The sequence below is a fragment of the Panthera onca genome, chromosome F2 (genome assembly GCF_046562875.1).
Source record: "Panthera onca isolate mPanOnc1 chromosome F2, mPanOnc1 haplotype 2, whole genome shotgun sequence".
Classification (NCBI taxonomy): Eukaryota; Metazoa; Chordata; class Mammalia; order Carnivora; family Felidae; genus Panthera; species Panthera onca.
This window is the reverse complement of record NC_138356.1, coordinates 34182314-34201150: the sequence shown is the minus strand read 5'-3', so window position 1 is coordinate 34201150 and position 18837 is coordinate 34182314. Positions and strand designations below refer to the sequence as shown.

The 18837-nt window shown below is 38.0% G+C and overlaps 1 non-coding gene across 1 annotated transcript; it reads left to right on the top strand.

Moving 5' to 3' along the window:
• The first annotated feature begins 8219 nt into the window (after positions 1-8219).
• Positions 8220-8292, top strand: TRNAK-UUU (transfer RNA lysine (anticodon UUU)). The gene has a single exon. It is a non-coding gene; the product is annotated as a tRNA-Lys (tRNA).
• Positions 8293-18837: the final 10545 nt, after the last annotated feature.

Here is an 18837-nt window from a genome sequence, read left to right as displayed (position 1 = left end):
ACTATATCTCTTATTAAGGAAAAGATTGAAGTTATTTTTGGTCTAAATTGTTGACTTGTTGTCCACAATGATCAGATATAACTGAAAGACTGCAAGTATCGGTTCACTTCACATATACTTGGAACTAGAGACTAATTACAACTAATAGTGTATGCTGACAAGGAAAGACAATATAAATTTAAAAAAATGCTTCATGGGAGAACAGGAGACACTTTTTGAATGATATACACACAAGCAAATTTAATAAGGTGATGTACAAAGATGAAATTTTACAACCAAGGGAGACTGCATTGTTGGATCACATCCAGATACAAGAATAAGAAAACCAGTGGGGAGAGGCCAACACATGGATTACGAGTTGAGTATATATGATTATTCTGGTTTAATTCCATTGTGGTTTGAGAGCAGATACTGTATGATTTGTATTCTTTTAAATTTGTTAAGATATATTTTATGGCCCAGAATGTGTTCTATCTTGCTCAATGTTCCATGTGAACTTGAGATGATTATTCCATATAGAATCTTTATTTCTGTTATGCTTAAGATGGGGATAATTTGAACTTAGAACCAGAGAAGATTGACCAGATCCCCAATATTAATCTAGAAGATAATTACTGAATCACATCTGGTACCAACACCAAACACAACAAAAACCAGTGATTATGGTAAAGAATAGCTACTTACTCCATATTACTTTACATTTTACAATGTTATCCCATATTATTCTATGATGGAGCAATGGTCTTCCCAAGTTAAGTTGCAATTATGTGGAAGAAATAATATATCCAAAAAAACTATGATGTTTATAAAAAAGTATTGCCTTGGCTAATTAGCTCATATGGTAAAATCAATCCAATTTACATTTAAATTTTTCATTTTCATTTTTTAATTGTATTTTAGAAAGAGAGCATGCAAGTTGGGGAGAAGAACAGAGGGAGAAAGAGAAAATCTTAAACAGGCTCTACATTCAGTTGCAGAGCCCAATGCAGGGTGTGGCTCAATCTCATGACCCTGGGACCATGACCTAAGCGAACTGAGACACCAAGGTGCTCCAACTCTGATTTGCATACAGTGCCTTAAGGACAAAAGAAAAATATTCATTGTAAGGAAGAGAGTAGCATGGAAAATACATGAGTGGTTAAAAGTATTGATAGGGAAATAGCCATGAACATACTTCTTTTCCATATAAATGGAAAATTCTACCGGTAGATATAATCTTAGTAATTATGATGATGATGCAATTTTCACTTCATTAGAAGTTACTGGAAATGTTTTCCAAGAGAGTTCTGATAATTTAAACAATCTCTTTTGAGAGGAAATAGTTTAACATTATGTTTTAACTACCTCATTGTATAAAGAGGAAGAATATGTGTTTCTGGAAAGCTGACTTTTGAAATAGGAAAGAAGAAATTTCAAAGAATTCATTGTAAAATATCACACTCCTCTATTCTGATGTAATTTTGTTATGATAATAAAAATCCTAATTCAAGTTAAATAAACATTAATATCCTGGTTCAACGATGACTATTTTATAGAAATAAAAATTCATCATTTAACAGATGAATTGTGATACTATCTTAAGTGGAAAATAAAAAAAGCTAGTGAAAATAGGAATACATTTGTTCAAGAAACGAAACATCCAGAATGATATTTAAATATTATTTTATCATTTTCAAATCATTATCACTGGTACCACATTGTTTTAAGGTTTATAAAATCCACATGAGAACAGGTATTTATTCAACGGGTATTAATTGAGCATCTCACCACGTGGCAGGCACTGGTAGGCACTGAGAATATAATGTTGGGCCAACAGGTAGAGTCACTAACCTCTTAGAATTTATAGTTTCCTGGGGAAGAAAGGCCAGTATATTTGATAGTTCTTAAATAGGAGGAAGTCTGACATATTAGAGGAACTTAAAGTTAGTTGGTGTGGTGAAAGCACAGAATGCTAAAGGGAGTCTGAGGCTGCAGGGGAGAGATAAGCAGTGGTGTGCTGGTAAACTGGTTCTCGGGGGGTGGGGGGGACGCTGTGTTTTGTAACATTTGCCAATTTCTCCTACCGCATCCAACTTTAAACTACCAACCATTCAAAAATCAATTTACAAAATTCCGCAAAACTTAACCATCTGTATGCCATTGCCTCCCAGTATGAGCCTGCTAAGACACACCCCTTTTCTCACACAAGGGCCAGATCATCCAGAGCTTTATATGCCATGATAAGGAGCTTATTATATTAAGGAAAAACAGAAAGTCATTGAAGGGATTGTATTTTTAAAAATACATATTTGGCTATAATATGAAGAAAAGATTGGAGAAAAATATGATAGGATGTAATGAAATAGCTTCTGTTGCAGCGTCCTGTGAAAGATGATGATTTGGACAAGGGTGATGGCAAGGAGTAAGAGAAGTAGAAAAACTCAAGAAATATTTTGATGGTAAAATCAACAGGACTTAGTGATGAACCAGGGCACAAGGAAGAGAATGGTCTGTAGTGTAACTTATAGGTTTCTGGCTTGCAGAACTGAATGGGTGGGTAGGTCAAGATAGAAAACACTGGGGGGAAAGCAGGTTAGGAGGAAAAAGATTATGAGATTGGTTTTGGACATGTAGATTGTGAGTTGCCTTTCAGATCTCCAAGTAAAATGCTGAGTGGGTAGTGAGATATGTAGATTTGGAGATTAGAAGAGGTCCAGGCTAAAGATAACCTTTTGGGACTTAAGTGTTCAATAAAATGATTATTGACACCATGCACTTATATTATTGCCTAGGAAGAAAATACAGAGTGAAAAAAAATGAGGACACCTAGGAATAAACCTTGAGGATTTATAGCATTTAAAGGGCAGGCAGAAGAGACTGAGCCAGCAAGGGAGAAGTCATGGCCAGAGGAGTAGGAGGAAAGCCAGTAGAGTAGAATCACAGAAGCCAAGAGCAATAGTGCTTCAGGATGGGCAGAGGGGGAGGATATTGCTAAATGATAATTCAGGGAGTAACTTGTCCAAACTCATCCTGGGGACTGAGAGCCAAGAATTCTTAATTCTGTGTTAGCTACGAACACAATCTCAATCTATTCAGATCAAAGAGAAAGAGACTTTTGTGAGGATACATAGATTTCATTGAGAAATGAAGATAGGACCTGAGATTGATGGGAATCAGAATTTTTATTGTCATTTTATTATGATTATCATATTATATTTAAGATATGATTAACATTATAAGTTTACCATAGGTCAGACACTGCTCGGTACTTTATACACATCTTTCTTTTGATTCTAACGACAACCCTATGAGAATGATGCTACCATTAGCTCCATTTTATGGATAAGAAAATTGAGCTTTGAAGAAATTAAGTAACTTCTGCAAGGTCACAATAGTTGATATGGAGCCAGAGCTCCAACTTAGTTCTGATTCTGAAACTCACACTCCTGAACATTATACGAGTTAACACTAATCAAGGCAGTTATTCCCTCCATTGCCCTCTCTTTCAGGGTCCCACAGTCACTTCTGCTTCTCTCTATAGGAGTGTTCCTCTTCTTTTCAATGGATGGCTTCCTCAGTTTCAGCTTGCACATGGCCCAACATAGTCTCAGCCCTGACTCTTTATGAGCTCAGTCTCTATACATCTCAATTCCAAACCATACAAGAGAATCTGATCAGACCAGCTCATTTAGGACATAGAGGGAAGTCAGGTACCCCCTCATGATCCAAACAGCTCTGGTCAGGGATTGAGGTCACTAGGACAAGAGGGATTTGGGACAGGGGACTTTTACTTCAAAGGGAGCTATATAGAAACCAGATTGTTGTCTGGGCTACACTCCAATTCTGTCTTTTGTATTTTCAACCTTTCTCTTGGATCTCTTTCCTAAACATATAAACATGTTCTTCTCAGTATTAATTGAACACTTATGATGGTAAATGACAGAAGCCCAGTTAGAATTCACTTAAGCTGAAAGGGGTAATCCTTTTTTTTTTTTTAAGGGGGAATCTTATTATAAGGATCCTAACGATCTCATTGATCTCTAGGGAAAGAATGTTGCTGGATCTCAGGAACAACCAGAATCAAGGATCTAAATGTTGCTAGGACTCTGATCTTCTTTTCTTTCTTTCTGTCAGTTTTGTACCTTTGGGTTCCTCTCAATCTTGGCTTCATTTGTCTTCTTCATTGCAGTTTGCTTTTCAACACATGATAAAACAAAACAAAACAAAAACAAAAAACAAAAACCCACATGACCACAAACTTATTTTAAAGTTTATAGTTTCAATCACTGGAATGAAATTGACTCGATATTTTCTCTGGTACGAAATCTAAAAATCCTATGGTAGAGATACTTTGGCTCATTTAAGTAAATTAACCACTCTTCATTTATTCAACTAGTTCTTGAGGTAGGGTTCTTTGGACCAATTTTATCCTCTACCAATTAATCTTGACCAGAAAATGGGTCATATAAGAATACACCTTCCCCCAAAAAACCAGAAAAACTGGGATAAGGTGGGAAGAGGACTCAGTTTCCAGGAGAAGATTGTGCCATTGTCTTGTTTCTCATGGCTGGCTTCCTGCACTCCAGCTTGCACATAGGCCATCAAAGTCTTAGCCCTGAGTGTCCATCAACTCCATTCTTGAGAGGGCTGGGCTAACTATGATCTTACCTCTTACCTTCCTTTTCACAGACCAGCTTGTTGAAAGAGGAATCTATATTCATCTTCATTTTCCTGATTGTAAAGCCAGGATTCCATCAACTGCAATTTGATAATTTGACTTACATTTTCACCATTTAAGAAACTAATTTTGCCAAGGTTGTCACAATAAACACTTTTCAGACCTTATCTTATAAGAACTCTCTTCACTTTATGTCATTATTTACAATTCCTTTGTGGCAGAGACTTCCAGTTTCTTCCCAGGGTCTATTCCCCCCTTCTTCCTTAGTAAAACAGAGCCCCATTTTTAGCTGGCCGCATGGTTGCCCAGAATATGATGTATATTTCCCAGGCTCCTTTGAGGTCAGATGTGGCCATGTGGCTAATGGACTGGAAGTAGAAGTATTGTACAAAATGTAGAGTAAACCGCTATCTTAAAAGATTGGTGCTCCCTCCCCTCTTCAATATGTCCTCCTTTGTACTGGGCTGAACTGTGGCCAACCAACTTAGACTTTCAAGATGCTGAGTAGAATTTAGAAAGAACTGGATGATAATGGAGCCCCTGCACTAGCACCAGCTGCCTAACTCCACATCTAGTCTGGATGAGAAAGAACTGTAATATGCAGCTAAGTCTAATCCTAACCAATATATACTTTCTTGGAACTCCCCTCCCTTTCCTTTCTTACTTTCTGTGATTTCTGCCCCTTACTGATCTTCTTCCTATTATTCTTGAATTCCAGCTCAGTCTTTTCCTTGATCTATCCCCCTTAATTGTCTCCAAGGTTCCATCCTAAGGCCTGTGCTTATTCTAAATATTCTATATGTGAAACCTCATAAATATCCACACTTTGATAGCTAAATTGTATATCTGACTCAGAAATACAAGTCTCTAGTGTTTCTATATTCTCATAAAGCACTTGACCTCTAAACAGTTGGAACATTTTCTTCAGTAGTGAGCCCACCATCTCCATTAGTGAGCCCACCATCTAGGCTGTTGCCAGAGAAAGAAGACTGAATTCCTATGGACCTCCCTTTCCGCTCTCCTGCAGCAGTCCTCAAGCTGGTATTCTTCTCCTATTGAGACCCTCCTCCACCTTGCTGCTGAAGTAGTTTTTCTAAAACCAACCTTGATCATGTCACTTCACCAAATCATAAATCATTTAGACTCTCCATTATCTAAAGCATTTAGTCTATTCACCTTAATGTTTCATAATAGAAACTTCAGGGACTTTCCTCTCTCTTCAGACTTATTTTCAGCAACTTCTCCTTCAGATTTTGAAACTCCAACAATACCAATCTACTCACAGCTCCTAAATGAACCATGATGTCTTTTTCTTCTATCTGTTGTAGGTGTTGCATGTTTTAAAAATGCTCTTTTTCTGTAAGGCATGCCTCTCTTCCCCTGTTACATAGCAAATTCCCACTTATCTTATAAGATGCAACTCAAATAGTCTTTCCTCTAGAAAGATTTCCCTGACATCTTCAGGTGTATGTAGATTGACACTTTCCTTCAAAGCTTCTAGTAACTTCCTAAATATGCACAAGCCTGAATTATATCCATTATAATACAAATTACATTACTTACACATCTGCATCTCTCTCTGGAGTACAAGCTTGCCTTTTTATATCTGGAATTTGTCTTCTCCCTGGCATACTATAGGTACTCACTAAAGTGTTGCAATTATTTTTTTAATTTTAAAAGATAAAAATATAGGAAAATCAATGTTCGTTCAGTTATAACTACATGAATCTAAAGCCTGACTATAAGCTCACCAATAACAGATGCAAAGTGGGGTTGCTGCTCAGTGCACAATGATTCTCCAAGTGGCCCTGACTGTACTGCCTTCCCTTTCACTTTCTTCCCCTTATCCTTGGCATTGGCTGTTCATCCAAAACTAGAGATGCTAAATCTAGCTGGGCCCATCGGATATTCCCTCTCCAGACATTTGAAAATAAATTGAGATATGTAAAATTTGAAGGTTCTCAAAGCTGAGTCATCTGACGTGAGTATCCCAGAGAGAGGGTTCGTGAACAACCAGTTATGACGATTTCCCTGCATCTGCTCTGATTTCTGTCCTCTTCAAGGTCTATGAATCCTGCCCTTCCTTTGATTTTGAGAGCAAACATTTTAACCTATTCTGTTTCAGTTGGGTTAGCCAGTCAGTTTCTTTTGCTTGCAAATAAAAAAATCTTAACCAAAGCACCAATTAGAAAAGTACTAAAGGGATGCAAACACTATTGGTAGATTCTCTATTCCATGGGTTAATGATTAGGTTCTCATAAGCCCACACAGTGATGCTTTTTGAGCATACGGATTTGATTGCCTTATAAGAGATTAGACTTAGCAGAAGCAAAGGTAGGCAAATACACAATAATCTTTTCTACAAACCATATTAACACAATTTAAATCTTTTTTTTTTCCTTTTCAGGTGTCCTTTTTTTTTTTTTTTTCCTTTTCAGGTGTCCCATTTTCATGTTGTTTATAAAAAGATTATATTTTCCCCCTTCTAGAAACTGAATTTCCACTTCAGATTTAAAGTGCCATGTCAAACTAGAATTTAAATAAAAATTTGGGTAAAAAACTTAAAAAAAAGATAAAAAACATTTTTAATTGGGCTGAAGAATAGAATAGAATTAAATACAATACAATAAAATATAATAAAATGTCATGTCAAATTAGTAAAGGACTTGGGCTTAAATTGTTCCTAGAGATTAGGTCTACTTTCCCTCAATGCCAATTAAAATGACACGGTCTGACATAATGTAGTATCTGGCGTTTCCATAGCAGCTTGCACTAAGCAGCTTTCCTTGCTAATTAGCCTGACAGTGCCCTGTGAAATACCTTCTACCCAAAGATGATATGGCCCTTTTGTAAACACAACTTCATATGACAGGAAACGAAAAAAGCAAGATTTATCCAGATGAAACAGAAAGGGGAAATGTGTTCAGCCAAAGTGTTAAATCCAAGCTGAGAATTGGCAGAACCCTGGGAAGAAAATATCTTCTCCTGTTTTGTTATCACACACACTCAGTGGAATACTTAATAATCAGAAGGAATTAAAGGCTTGGTTTTGTAATGCAGTTTGGCAATTGGCATCTCCACTACCCACGGTCTTTGCATACGGACACAGACATTATTTAATACTGATTTAGAGGACATATCAGTCCTCTGATTCAGCCCCACCACTTCCTGTCAACAAGAACACTAATATAAAAACTCTTCACGTACCCACTGGTTATTTAACAAAGTAATCTCAGCTCTCAGGAAATAGAAAATAATCCATCAAGTCAAAGGGCTTACTGAGAATTCAAAGCTGTATCACGATTCCAGGTACTAAAGTTTACATTGAGCTCTATTTACTCTTCTTTTAGACCTAACTGAGCTGGTATAAAAGTTTAGTTTTATTGCTTTCAGTTAGTTGAGCAGCAAATCAGATTCAATAGAAAGAAACTAGAGAAGAAGAATAAAAAATAATTTCTATCACACTGACAGTGAGAGAAGGAAAAAGAAAGTTATAGAAAAAGTAATCCCTAAACTGCAAAACACGTACTTGTCTGGAGTCATTTCAAACAAGGGCAGAGTGGCCTGGCTGGCTCAGTTGGTAGAGCATGTGACTTTTAATCTCAGGGTCCTGAGTTCAAGCCCCACGTTGGGTATGGAGCCTACTTAAAACAAACAAACAAACAAGACAAAACAAAACAAAAAAGGGCAAGTGGGCTTATTCAGTTCAGCAGCCCCTCAGGGAACACTGTATTATCATTTTGCCTTTTTAATGCCTTTTTATATTCTGAAATTATAAGGAAAGATATTTAATTTCTAACAGTAGTATTTTTAAATTAAAAATAGAACTACCCTATGACCCAGCAATTACACTACTAGGTATTTATCCAACCAATACAGGTATGCTGTTTATAGCAACACTATCAACAATAGCCAAAGTATGGAAAGAGTGCAAATGTCCATTGAGGGATGAGTGGATAAAAAAGATGTTTTATACACACACACACACACACACACACACACACACACACAATGGAGTATTACTTGGCAATCAAAAGAATGAAATCTTGCCATTTACAACTACAAGGATGGAACTAGAGGGTATTATGCTAAACGAAATTAGTCAGAGAAAGACAAATATCATATGACTTCACTCATATGAGGACTTTAAGAGACAAAAGAGATGAACATAAGGGAAAGGAAACAAAAATGATATAAAAACAGGGAAGGGGACAAAACATAAGAGACTCTTAAATATGGAGAACAAACAGAGGGTTACTGGAGGGGTTGTGGTAGGGGGGATGGGCTAAATGGGCAAGGGGCATTAAGGAATCTACTCCTGAAATCATTGTTGCACTAAATGCTAACTAACTTGGATATAAATAAAAATAAATAAATAAATAAACAAACAAACATTTAAAAAAAAAAAAGCTTATTTGAGTAAAAATCTATTCCAGTTGGGCACATGGGAAGTAGTTAAAAGTGCTCCAGTGCTGGGAGTGAGGAGAAAGACTTATGGAGAAAAGGCTGAAGCAAAGAAAGGAAATCATTCAATTGGCTATGGCTTAAGCATTTGTCTTATTTGGAAAAGCCTATTGGCTACTTATGACGGGTTGTCCTTTTGATTTCTTAACTTCGAGTCATTTACAAGCCTAGATTTGGTTCTGTTTTCCTAGGTTGCTAAGGTATTGGAACCACTTCAGTCTAATGGCCTATTTAATAAATTTAACAGAATTTGGAAAGACCAAAACACAACTAGGCTAGAGGACCCATGGATTTCTTTCGGCACAGATATTTTCAGTACTCAGGAAGATAGAGAAAGTAAAACTAGACTGAGAGACTGCCACAGTCTCACTCCGTGAAAATACGGAAACACACTGAAAGGTGGGGACCCTGATGGCTCAGCCACGGATACATCTCTGGAGTGCACTGCGATGCTCAGCACATAAGAGGCATACTGCACATATCTGTTGAATGAATAAACCCATATGTGAGGCAAGTATTGCAGCAGTACCTCACCCTTACAGCAAAAGGGGACATGGGATCTGTTCAAGCACAGCATTTGCTTAGAGAGTGGAGCAGCCAGATTGTCATTCTTGCCTGCAGTCACAGCTGGCATAGCACTCACAGTCAGAAGCCAAGCCAATTTGATCACAGAAATATACTTTGGCCAAGAACTACTTAACTAAATGGAGCCTACTTCCCATGGTCCACAAACACAGGTGTTTACAAAGGACAAACCCAAAGGACAGGGAAATTCACTGAAGTTGCTCCATGGTGTTCTCTGAACACCAAGATAAACCTGGGTAATGATTCTCAGCCCAATTTGCCTGCCTGCTCAAACACTTAACATCTACCTTGAAATTCATAGGAGTCTAAGAATATATAAAGAACTGGTTACTTCCCCTGGTTATGAAGTACATCAAAAGAAAAACAATAGACTGAATTATCAAGTGAGATTTACTCTGCATTGCACTGTTTATTCAACTAATTATGTTGTCTTTCTCCTTCAAATGGTTCAAAGCATGTGAATAAAACCAGAAGTACAGAATATTCCACTTTGGTGATGAAAATTAATGGGTATATTAAGGGAGTAAAAGGTAAATGATATTTAGAAAAAGAGAGATTGGGGTGCCTGGGTGGCTCAGTTGGTTAAGTGTCCAACTTCATTCAGCCTAGGTTATGATCTCGCCATTCCGGAGTTTGAGCCCAATATGGGGCTCTGTATTGACAGCTCAGTGCCTGAAGCCTGTTTCAGATTCTGTGTCTCCCTCTCTCTCTCTCTGTGTCTCCTTCCCCCACTCGCACTCTGTCTCTCTGTCTCTCTCAAAAATAAACATTAAAAAAAAAACTTTTTTAAATAAAGAAAAAGAGAGAGATAGAAATTACTTCAAACATCTGCTAATGGCATTTAACTTTAATTGCAAAGTCCCCAACATTACTTAAACCAGTGTCTGCCTGTCTACCAGGCACCAAGCCATACCCCTTTTGCACTATCAGGAACAGAAAGGCACACAGAGAGGCCACTGTACTTTGAACTAAAGGAATATCAGAGCTATTCTGAAATAATTGTTCTGGAGATTTCATATTTATTACATACTCTTAGTATGATCTCCTGATATTAGGAAGTATTTAGGCATCTGTTCAAAGCAAACAATTTTCTTTACTTAAATGTGGAACCCTTTGGGAGAGAGGGAGAGCTATTCCACAAAAAAATCCTTCAGGTGGAGGTTAAGATTAAGTAAACCATGCCCAAACACAGACTAAAAGCCACATAAATTCATGGCATCTTATGAAACCTCTGTAGTTCTACAATTTTTTTCGAGATAAGGAATGCTAAAAATGCACTCACGATGGAATAGCCTTGTATTTCCTCAGTGCCATCCACTCTTCCTAGGCACTTAATAATAAATCAAATTGCTAACTGTTTCTCAACTGCATCATTCCAAAAGAAGAGAGCTTCAAAGGAGACACTTCCCAAGTTAGCCATTCAATGGTCCTAAGACTTTAACTGGCTTACACTTAGGAAGATGTGAAATATAGACCAAAGTGCAGGAAAGTAATCAAAGATGTAGATATTTTGGACATCCTAGTCTTTATTTCTCTATTTTTCTAACCTGTCTTGTATTTTCTCCAGAACCTGCTTCACAGTCATGGAGAAATATTATGAGACAAGTCTAACTCAAACACTGTTATTTGCTTTGATAGTATGTGGGAGTGGAGAGTTAAAAAATCAAGGAGTAAAATGGTTTCAGAGCTGAGCTTCATTCTCCATATTCACCCGAAAAATTAGGATAATGACTGAATTACTATTGTTCCACCCCTCCATGACACAATCTCTTTACTCTGCTGGATAGAACCCAGTAGATGAAAGCCTCAAAAATAAATATTTTAAATCTTGTCAGGTATCAAATAAACACACTTTGACTCTAAGAAATTAACTAGTTAGAGCAGAAAAGCCTTGAGGAATGAGTATGAGTCAGAGGAATTTGAATCTATCTTCCCTAATTTCCAGAACATTGTGTCCCTAGGCAAGTTAACTGAACTTCTAAGATTCAGTTTCCCCATCTGTGAAAGTGAAATAATTATATCTACTTCTTAGGATTGCTATAGGATAGGTAAAATAATTTAGTTAAATGAGTAATACGCAGTCGGGCACAAAGTACAAGCTCAGTTGTTCTATTCATACCTTCTTTAGACAGACTTGCATTAGATTGACTGGTGCATGTGACTATCCCAGTCACTCGACTGAAAGCACCTGGAAAGTGAAAACCATCTCTTAATTGTCTTTGAGTTTCTATCCATTCACAACACAGCGTTTGCTTAAAACAAATTATACTTCTTTTTAAACAAAATCAAACATTTGCTATTTGATATTGACAGGTATAGATATATGACTAAAATAATTTTACCTTATTCCCAGATTACATTTGGCTAAAGATTCATTAATTAAAATAAATGAGGACCATCGCCTCCCAGATCAACCTGCACATCACCAGATGGTGCCCTTTGTGCAGTACTCTTTTCTGCTTCCAACCCAAGGCCTCCCTTCCCCAATCTCCTAGAGTGGCTCATGTGCTTGTCTTGCAGCTCCAGTTACTCTGCCCATTTCCTTTCCAATTCCTCCCCAAGTCCTTCATCACACTGTCTGCTGCTACACTGCTGCCCACAGTCATGTCTCCTATTTTGTTTCTAGGGACTCATCATTCCTCTTTTTTCAGTCTCCTCCCCTCCCCATGCCTCAACTCAGTCATACAGTAAATTCTAATAGAAAGTTAGGTAAATAATGTTCCTATCTGCTTAAATGGAAACCTCCACACTGGATATAAACCCTTCTTGATGGTTCAAGAAACTTTCCTCTATCACCTCTATCACCCTGTTTTATGTTTGTTTTCAGAATTTGTATTTTTATGATTTGCCTTTTTAGAAAGTATCTGCAGGGCCACAAAGACTAAGTTAAAGAGAGGTCCTGCTCCTTTAGGACCTAGTCCTCAGGGACATGGGGCACCTCTCAGCACCAGGAGGGATGAAGGTGCCCACAGAGCAGTTAGCACCCTGAATGTGCCCTACTACATAGGTATGCCCTGCTGTCTCCTGAGACTCTTGCTTTACACTTACAGGCAAGTCCCCACACCAGAATTAACCCAAATGCAAACACCATAGCCCTCCTCTTGGGGGCTGCATATATATGTGTTGGGTTTTTTTTTTCAAATGAACAGTATTTAATTCTGTCCAAGAATTAAATTTATTCTCCTATTCTAAAAATACTATTTTTTTTAAAGTATTATATGTTTCCATTTTTATTACCTTCTCTGAGATCAGGTAGGGCTTAAAAAGAGAGTATGTGGTAGCCTTGAATCTTTAGATTTGAAGTTACAATTGGGAAGACTTTTTTTTTTTAAATTTAATTTATTTGTTTTAATTTACATCTAAGTTAGTATATAGTGCAATAATGATTTCAGGAGTAGACTCCTTAATACCTCTTACCCATTTAGCCCATCCCCCTCCCATAACCCCTCCAGTAACCCTCTGTTTGTTCTTCATATTTAAGAGTCTCTTATGTTTTATCCCCCTCCCTGTTTTTATATTATTTTTGTTTCCCTTCCCTTATGTTCATCTGTTTTTCTCTTAAAGTCCTCATATGGGTGAAGTCATATATTTGTCTTTCTCTGACTGACTAATTTCGCTTAGCATAATACCTTCTAGTTCCATCCTTGTAGTTGCAAATGGCAAGATTTCATTCTTTTTGATTACCAAGTAATACTCCATTGTATATATGTATGTATGTATATATATATATATATATGTATGTATATACGTATATATACATACACACACCCCCCACATCTTTTTTATCCATTCATCCATCAATGGACATTTGAGTTCTTTCCATGCTTTGGCTATTGTCTATAGTGCTGCTGGTTTATTTATTTTAAGAGAGTGTGCATGTGTGTGCATGCAAAAACGTGACTAGGGAGGGGCAGAGAGGGAGAGAGAGATCCCAAGCAGGCTCTGCACTGTCCAAGAACCATGAGATTATGACCTGAGCTGAAATCAAGAGTCCGATGCTCAACTGACTGAGCCATCTAGGTGCCCCTTAAATAAACTCTTGAAATTTGTAATAGTTTATCTTTTAGCAGTTCTATAATTTGAATCATAGAATTTTACAGGTGGAAGAATTTGCTCATTAATTTATTAAAGAAATTTATATTAAATGCTGCCATGTGCCAGCCTCTGTGCCAAATACTAATATACAGTAGTGATAAAAAGATAAATTTCTTAGTCTCATAGAGCATAGTTGGATGGGGAAGACCAATATTACAAAACAAACAAATAAATACATTTATGGTTATAATTGTTATAAGAATTGTGAGGTGGGGAAAAAAAGGAAAAAAAGGAAATGTGAGGTATCTCATTAAGATTAGAAGACCTCTTTGATGAGATGAATATGCATTATTATTGTATACTGGTGGTTTGCACAATTCTAAAGTTATGAAAATTGCCCACTGGAGTTGGGCAACATGGTGACATTAAAACCTGATGGAAAGGAGCCCACCATGTCAAAATCCAGTGAAAAAGTTTTCCAGTAGAGAGAACAGGTATGATGGCTTCAAAATGGGAACAAGTACGGGGTATTGGAAATCTGAAAGAAGGCCAGTGGGAGTGTAATAGTTGGACAGAGAGAAGTCAATAGGAGAAAAAAATAGAAAAGTAGCAAAGACCTGACCATTCTGGGCCTAATGGGTCATAGTAACATTTTGCTTTTATTTCCAAAGCAATGGAAGAGTTCTAAATAAGAGAATGATAAGATCTTAGGTTTTAAAATGCTCTTGAGAATGAGAGGTAGGGAGCCTAGATGGCAGAACAGCATGGAAGTTTTTTTGTGTATCTCATGTCCATGAAATACAGCCAGACCAACACTAAACCATCCCGCACACCTAGAAAACTGATCTGAGGATTAACACAATAATCTGCACAACCTGAACCACAGAATTCAGCAGGTACACGGCGCAGAGAGCTGAACTTGGAGAGAGAAAAGCTGCGGAGGACAGGCAGGAGGTTTTGCGTGTGGAGAGAGGACGGAGATGGTGGTGAGAATATATGAAAAGCACCCCTCCCCAAAAGCAGCTGGAGAGAAAGTGGAAAATTGGAAACAGCCGCAGGGACTGAACTAAAAGGGAGAAAGGAGAAAGAAGAGGGTTTAAATTCCATTAAGACTGTAAACAAGGGGAGTGCAAAGTCTGCAACTCCTCAGCTCAATACCTGGCGGTGCTCTGGTGGGAAGGGCGAATCCCCAGGAGGAGAGTGGGGTCCCGGAGGTTCTCGGGCCACACGGGGAAAAGCGGTTCCACTGCTGGAAGGACATTTGGTAGAGGCCGTGAGGCAACCTGGGCCCAGCAGACCCCAGAGAACGGCCACATTCGCTGGTGCTGGAACAAGGTCCTTAAAGGTGAAGCCTGGTGCTAGAGGTGTGTTGTGATTTTCCATAATCCCTGAAAAGCTGCTACTACACTACGTCGCGAACTTTTTCTGGGGTGGGCTGGCACCTGGCTGTAGTCTCTGGGCATCAGCAGCAGCACAGTAATGCAAACCTTCCTGGGTGCGGCCGGCATTTGGCCATTGCTCCGTGAGACTCTCCATAGAGGGGCAGAACGAGTCAAAGCCACGGTCCCTCAGACGTAAGGAGCCGGGGAAAACAGCCGCATCCGAGAGAAAACTCAGGAGAGAGGTACTGTGTGGGGCTTGGTCATGGACAGTGTAAAAGCGGGGAGTGGACGAAAGCTGAAGACAAAGGACAGGTGCATGATTGCTTATCGGAGAGAACATTCTGATACTTGAGACTGGGTAACTGGGTGCCGCCATTTTCACCAATCCCGTGCATGCGCATACACAGCTACAAGTGCCACAACAACCAACCCCAAAAGGGTAGCAGCGCCATCTAGTGGAGAACGGAGCCATTACACTAAGCCCCGCCCAACTGGGCCAACCTCCCTGCTCAAGAAGAGAAGTTTCACCTCCTGCTTAATTTATGGACTACAAAGCACTTCATAGTCTGACTTCTAGGGGAAAAACGAAATAATTTCAGCCGTATTTCAGTCTATTAGTAGGTCCATCTATTCAATTTCTTTTCTTTCTTTTTTCTTTTTTTTTCTTTTTCATTTCTTTTCTTTTTCTTGAATACAGAAAGAGAAAAATTCATTTTTATTTTCAATTTTCATTAAAAATATTTTTATTTAATTTTTGTACTATATTTTTTACTTTTGTGTAAATTTTTTCAAATTCTTTTTTTACTTCCATCATTTTATTTTAGTCTACTAAAGTGTATTCATTTTTTTCAAATTTTCAAACTGTTTCCTTTTTTTTCTTTCCCCTTTTTTCTCTAATCTATCAAGCCACTTTCAACACCCAGACCAAAACACACCTAGGATCTAGCATCATTTATTCAATTTTGTGTGTGTGTGTGTGTTTTTAATTTTTTAATTTTAATTATTTTAATTTTAATTTTTTCTACCTCATTAATTCCTTTTCTCCCTTCAAAATGATGAAACGAAGGAATTCACCCCAAAAGAAAGAACAGGAAGAAATGACAGCCAGGGACTTAACCAACACAGATACAAGCAAGATGTCTGAACCAGAATTTAGAATCACAATAATAAGAGGACTAGCTGGAGTTGAAAATAGATTAGAATCCCTTTCTGCTGAGATGAAAGAAGTAAAAACTAGTCAGAATAAAATAAAAAATGCTATAACTGAGCTGCAATCATGAGTGGATGCCTCAGTGACAAGGAAGGATGAAGCAGAACAGAGAATCAGCGATACAGAGGACAAACTTATGGAGAATAATGAAGCAGAAAAAAAGAGGGAGATTAAGGCAAAAGGGCACAATTTAAGAACTAGAGAAGTCAGTGACTCGTTAAAAAGGAGCATCAGAATCATGGGGGTCCCAGAAGAGGAAGAGAGAGAAATAGGGGTAGAAGGGTTATGTGAGCAAATCATAGTGGAAAACTTTCCTAACCTGGGGAAAGACACAGATGTCAAAATTCAGGAAACACAGAGGATTCCCATTAGATTCAACAAAAACCGACCATCAACAAGGCATATCATAGTCAAATTCACAAAATACTCAGGCATGGAGAGAATCATGAAAGCAGCAAGGGAAAAAAAATCCTTAACTTACAAGGGAAGACAGATCAGGTTTGCAGCAGACCTATCCACAGAAACTTGGCAGGCCAAAAAGGAGTGGCAGGATATATTCAACGTGCTGAATCAGAAAAATATGCAGCCAAGAATTCTCTACCCAGCAAGGCTGTCATTGAAAATAGAAGGAAAGATAAAATGTTTCCCAGACAAACAAAAATTAAAGGAGTTTGTGACCACTAAACCATCCCTGTAAGAAATTTTAAGGAGGACTTTCTGAGGGGAGAAAAGATGAAAGTATAAATACATACATACATACATACATACATATATACACACATACATACATACCAAAAGTAACAAAGATTAGAAAGGACCAGAGAACACCACCAGAAACTTCAACTCTACAAGCAACATACTATGAACATACTTCAACTCTACAAGCAACATACTGGCAATATATTCATATCTTTCAGTACCACTCTAAACAGCAATAGACTCAATGCTCCAATCAAACGATATAGGGTAACAGAATTGATAAGAAAACAATATCCATCTATATGCTGTTAACAAGAGACCCACTTTAGACCTAAAGACCCCTTCAGATTGAAAGTAAGAGGATGGAGAACCATCTATCATGCTAATGGTCAACAAAAGAAAGCCGGAGTAGCCATACTTATATCAGACAATCTAGACTTTAAAATAAAGACTGTATCAAGGGATGCAGAAGGGCATTATATCATAATCAAGGGGTCTATAGACCAAGAACACCTAACAATTGTAAACATTTATGTACCAAATGTGAGAGCACCCAAATATATAAATCAATTAATCACAAACATAAACTCATCAATCATTCCTTAATGCCCCTTACCCATTTAGCCCATCCCCCCCCCACACCCCCTCCCGTAATCCTCAGTTTGTTCTCCATATTTATGAGACTCTTCCGTTTTGTCCCCCTTCCTGTTTTTATATTATTTTTGTTTCCCTTCCCTTATGTTCATGTTTTGTCTCTTAAAGTCCTCATATGAGTAAAGTCATATGATATTTGTCTTAGAAAGACAATCGTTATGAAATCTCTGAAGCTCTGGATCCAGTTCCATGAGCAATTCAAATTCCCAATGACATGATGCAATATGTTTCCTTTTTGGATTTTAAGGTAGTTTGATAGGATTTCTGCCATTTTTTTAAAGTTTATTTATTTATTTATTTATTTATCCCTACACCCAACCCGGGGCTCAAATATAACTTAAGGAGAAAATAAAAAATGAAACCACCACTAAGAAAGTAGAATGCACACATGTACAAAATAGAAGAGTCAGGGCATTTGAAAAAAAATTTTTTTTAAACAAGTAAATTTTGATAACTAAAGATTACAACCTTCTCCCAGCAATGAGTGGTTGCAGCCTTTGAAAGTAAAAGAGGATTAAAAGAGAATACAGAGCAATTTTCTAGCTTCTGTCACAAACACAAGTAGGCAGAAGGATTCAGGCCCCCAAGGCTGTACACACAGGCTTTGAAGAAGTACACAAAAGACCACTAAGCCATAGATGGACTGGAAATAGCTGACAAGTTTGGCCTGCATCTGGCAGGGATATATAGGGTGACAGAGGTGGCCCTGACCCCAGAATGGACCACTGTCCTCATTGGACATGGAAGAAAAGATTTATCCCTCCAGTGAACAGCGTGGTTCAGTTCTATTCTTTTACTTGCTCTATCTCATTTCATTGAGCAAGGTTCAGAAACTTTTTAAATGGGTTGGTGGGGGAGGGGGTGGTGCAAACCAGGAAAGAGCTATGATGTTGAAAGAGCCATCAGAAAATAGTTGCAGATGGTTACTGGGCTGTGCTGGGTGAGATCCAGTTTTGATTCATCTACTCTTAGCTCTTCTGAATATAGTTCCCTTATTTGAACTAGTGTCCATTCTGGTTCTGAAATTCTGTGCTTTGGGATGCCTGAGTGGCTCAGTTGCTTAAGTGTCCTACTCTTGATCTCAGCTCAGGTATTGATCTCAGGGATATGAGTGCAAGCCTCACATTGGGCTCCACCCTGGGTGTGGAGCC